This window comes from Panthera tigris, chromosome B1, assembly GCF_018350195.1.
Source record: "Panthera tigris isolate Pti1 chromosome B1, P.tigris_Pti1_mat1.1, whole genome shotgun sequence".
Taxonomy (NCBI): domain Eukaryota; kingdom Metazoa; phylum Chordata; class Mammalia; order Carnivora; family Felidae; genus Panthera; species Panthera tigris.
The window spans coordinates 111,528,364-111,533,793 of record NC_056663.1 but is presented as its reverse complement, the minus strand read 5'-3'; positions in this window follow the sequence as shown (position 1 = coordinate 111,533,793).

The window sequence follows — 5,430 nt, the reverse complement described above, 5'->3', positions numbered from 1 at the left end:
GGAGATTTTTCTCTGTGTCCCAAATATTGTTTGGGTCTGGTTTATGAATTAGTCTTTGCAGCCTTCATAAGCAGAACACTTTAGTCAGTTATCTAGCTTCAAAAGATGTCATAAAATTTTACCAAATAGTATTTAAGTTTCACTTTATTTTCTTTTTTAATTTTTTAATGTTTATCTTTATTTTTGAGACAGAGACAGAGCATGAGTGGGGGAGGGGCAGAGAGAGAGGGAGACACAGAATCAGAAGCAGTCTCCAGGCTCTGAGCTGTCAGCACAGAGCCTGACGTGAGGCTCCAACTCATCAACCACGAGATCATGACCTGAGCCAAAGTTGGACGCTCAACTGACTGAGCCACCCAGGCGCCCTTAAGTCACACTTTAATATTCACAGTATTTATATTACTGATAGGAAGGCAGGATAGAGCATTATTTGAGAGTTTGCACCATATTTCCATCAGAACTAGCTGGCAAAGACCTTCAGGGAGTCATTTAACAGTTTGCCTCTATCTCTGTTTTGTAAAATGACAATGACTACCTCATTAGCTTATTATAAGAATTAAATGCTCTCTTCTAGGTAAAGCACTTAGACCAAAACCTGACTCATTGTAAACACCAAAGAAGTGTTAGTGTATGTTGCTGTTGTTGATACATGTATAGCCTGACATTCAGCTTCTTGCCTCTTTCACTGACCCCGCACACCTACTACCTGCAAAACAGCAACACCTTCGTGTGCTTAATGAATGAATCCCCAATGGAATCTTAGTGGAAGGTAGCCTTTTCTATAAAACAAGATTCAAACAAGTAAAAATAACTTATGAGGTATCCAACAAATCTACCTAACTTAAAAATTTTTCCCAACCCTTCACATGTGTATAAAGTAATTGATTTATAAGTATTTTAGAAAGTATCTCAAACATTTATTTCAATTCCTATATAAGATAAGAGATATAAGATATAGAAATATTTCTGAAAAGCAGTGGAAAATTGGAAAGTGTTTAAACGGTCACTTTCAGAGAGGGATTGCTGAAAATACAAATGCAAGTTCCTTTCTGTATCTCCTCAGGGATGGAATAAACCTAGCTGGAGGTTCAACATTGTTTTCTTAGATGAAATCTATAATTACTGTACAGATTGAAGTGTAGAATACCAAAATTTTTGGAAATGAAAGACATAGTAGTTAAAAGCCTTGACACTTTAATTCAACAAATGCTTTTAGGACTTTTCAGACACTATTTTTTTTTTTAATTTGTTTTTAACGTTTATTTATTTTTGAGACAGAGAGAGAGAGACAGAGCATGAATGGGGGAGGGGCAGAGAGAGAGGGAGACACAGAATCGGAAGCAGGTTCCAGGCTCTGGGCCATCGGCCCAGAGCCCGATGCGGGGCTTGAACTCACCGACCAGGAGATCGTGACCTGAGCTGAAGTCGGACGCTTAACCGACTGAGCCACCCAGGCGCCCCACTATTGGTTTTTCATAGCGTGGTTATCACGCCTGAGTTCACTGTGGTGCTGACTCCCGATAGGTATGAGGGTCAGCTACCATAGGCTGCATTTTCTTTGCTCCTCGTTTTCCACATCACCCTAAGAATTAGTGTTATTTTGCATACAGACTAATATAATTTACAGGATGACATAAGTTCTAGTCTAATTTAAGTCACTTTCTAGTTGGAGTAAGCCTGTCATCATTTTAAAATCACGATTTCTTTATTGATAAAATGGAGATAACCTAGACTCCTTGCTCCCAGGATTTGGGTAAGAATGAAATTGTATGGCACATGTGAATGTACTTGGTAAACAGTGCTGTTATTTTAACTGTCTTGATCCTATAGAATTGTTAAGATGAAGAATTTATAGGGGCGTCTGGGTGGCTCAGTCAGTTTAGTGTCCAACTTCGCTCAGGTCATGACCTCCTGGTTCATGAGTTTGAGTCTCACAGCCTGTGAGCACAGAGTCCACTTGGGATTCTTTGCCCCTCCTCTTTCTGGCCCTCCCCTGTTTGCGCTCACCCCAAAATAAATAAATATTAAGAAGGAATTTATAGAGACTGTCCTCATTCTTTTTCTATTTGATCATATTGCCACTGTTTCGTTATAAAAATACTATAATTATTTCTAGAGAAATAACATTTAAGAGTTAAGTAATGGTAACTACTTACTGGTAACTACTGTATAGGACATTCTTCAACAGGGTGGCAAAATGAATATGAGTTCAGACCTTGCTCACATCCAACCAGGTTTCCTAAAAGGGTTCAAGGTTCAGGGAGCAACTGTGCTGTCCCACTTTCTGGTTCCATGTTCCGCTGCTCTAACGCAGGTGCTCTGTGCTCTGGCTATCCCCAAATGAGTGAATTCCTGCTCATCCTTCAAAACTCAGTCCGTATTTACTTCATCCATCGAATCACTTCTGACTTTCCCTGGTAGTTAAGCACTTCTTTTCTGTTTATTTACGTAAGTCTATCGTAGCTGGTACTTGTTGCTGTGTGGAGTTGTGGCTTTGGATTTTAGATTTTTACACTGAATTGTGAAGCTCCATATGTAAAGGTTAAGAGTTAGGGCTCTGGTGTCACAACGCATGGGTTAAAATCCGGGAGCGCTACCGCTAACTAATCATATGAACATGAACAAGTAATTACTCACCTGTAACTGAGGCTAATAATAATATGTGCTTTGTTAACTGGGATAGTTAATGGATTAAATAAGTAAAACTCTTAGAACGATGTCACAATACCTGGTACTTATTATGAACTCAGTTAATGTTGGCTATTATGATATTATAATTATTCATTTATTTAACCTCTGCACAAACGTTGTATCTAAGACAAAGTAGGCTTCTAATAACAAGCTGAGTGAATAAATAAGAGATGGCAATGTCTGCCTATATGAAAAAATCCACAGGTATCCCTTAATATATCATTGTTATACTTGCAAAAATGGTAAAATATATATTAGGATGTAAAATTATTAAATGCATGAAAAAATAAGATTTTTGTGAAAAACGGAGGGACATGTTAAATAAGAAGAAATCAATTCTGCCTAAACTCATACATTTTTTGGTTTGGGTAATAAACAAGACAACCAAGTGGAATAGAAAGTAAAATTTATTTAGCCTTTCAAAGGACTTGAAGGTTCACAAGAAACACCAGAAAAACCAACAAACAAAAATAACCGAGCCATGACTTGCTCTGTCATTAAGGCATTTGGTCATGGAAACAATTTTTTTTTCCTCCAATGTATTTATAATAATATTGAACTTTTTTTCTCCCAAATCTCGAGTGTTTCTCTAACATATCTCAAGACATTTGTGACGTTTACATGGAAGAATAAACAGGTGACAAAATCATTTTAAAACAGATGAGTGGGTGACTTCCACTACTAAATAGTATCACACAATTAAAATAGTATAGCCAAACGTATAATGTAACTAATATTGATAAATTAGTGTTTCCATGCATCAAGGGAAACATGGATTATTAAATAAATGATCCTAGATTACTTAGCTAACTACATAGTTGGAAAAATAAAGATGTCTCATACTATATCCTAAAATAAATTGCAGGCAGATAAAGGACTAAAATGTAAAGGAAGAAATAAAAGAACTAGAAAAAAAAAATAGAGATGACTTTGTATCTCATCAGAGCATGAAGAAGGTCTTCCTGGGCTCAAAAGTGAAAGGAAAAAAAAAACAGTTCTTAAGATTAATGGTTTGAAACATGAAAATTAAAAACACCTCTAGTGAGGGGCACCTGGGTTAGTTCAGTCAGTTATGTGTCCAACTCTTGATTTCGGCCTGGGTCATGATCTCATGTTGGCATGCACTGCTTGGGATTCTCACTCTCCTCTCTGTCTCTGCCCCTCCCCCACTGCATGCATGCACGTTCTTGTGGGCTCTCTCACTCACAATAAATAAACTTAAAAAAATATTAAAAACACCTATAATGATAATATGCCCAGTGATCCAGGAACTGACTTTGAGATAAGCATGTCTAGATTTGAAAAACAGCTCCACCATTTATTAGGTATGATCTTGGGCAAGGCATTTAACTTCCACATGCCTCAATTTTCTGATCTGTAAAATAGTCACAACAATAATAACAACAACAGCATTTGCACAGTAACTACACAAAACAGTTTTTTTTAAATAAATGTTTATTTATTTTTGAAAAGGTACAGGTGGGGGAGGGGCAGAGTGAGGGGGGACAGAGGATCTGAAGCAAATTCTGCACTAACAGCAGCAAGCCTGATCTGGGGCTCAAACTTACCGACTGTGAGATTATGGCCTGAGCTGAAGTTGGACACTCAACTGACTGAGCCACCCAGGTGCTCCCCACCTAAAAGTTTTTGTAAGAAACGAATAATATTAATGGAGCTCTTAAAGAGCCTAAACAATGAAAGCAGATGGAAAAAAAGGGGGGATATTTAGAATATATACGGCATACAAAGATTTAACATCATTAATACAAAAAGATTTTTGTGCATTTACATAAAAAGACCATGAACATGTAGTTCACACACTCAGCAATAGATACCAGAACGAAAGCTAGACATAGAGGTTTTCCAAATCATCTACAATAAAAAAGAATACTTTTTTGTTTCAAGTTAAAAAAAAAAAAGAACTAGGAAATTATTTTATTTATTTAATTTACAGAAAAAGAAATGTCTCAAATGAATATGTTGACAAGTTTTTCAGGGTCTATTCTTTCTTTACTATCTAAATTAAAGGGTTGATCCCCTGTCTTGCATGCCTTCAGGAAATCAAATACTTCATAGTATTTCTGAAGACGCCTAGAATGTTCGTACATGTCCTGGTTTTTGTTTATTATCTTTCATCCTGAGACACTTTCCTGAAATATCTCTCACCACCTTGTAAGTGCTTGCTCTTTTCCTGCTTCAGTCAACCCTGAGAAGATGAAGAGATGGAAAGAGAGAGGGGAACAAAATTGCGATAATTAACTGCCTAGTTTTTGATGAAGCTATTAGCATACTATCCTCATTAGCGTATAAAAACAGTCCCCCATGGGAAATACACATTAGATGATGATAAAAATATTTCATTTCTTAAAATGTTCTATATTAAAGTATATGTCATCAATGTGATTTACCTATGGGAATCTGAGGTGGAGTTTAGGGACATGTTTTAAAGGAAGACATGATGAGATTAATCTACAATAATCCATACTAGTATTTCAAATAGATTGCTATCTCTTATTTGTCTGTGCTTCTGCCTTCTTCTTCTTCTCCTTTTTTAATTTTTTTAATTTTTTTTTTTTTGCTGTCATCCCATGACCTTTAACTGGGAGACATATATAAAGATTGCATGCTAATGTTTCAACTGATTCCTTTCATTGTTATTGGTAAGTTTTATACATACGGTTCTTATTGTCCTGGTAGAAGGGAGAGGTAAAATCAATTTCCTCTTTAACATATTGATAA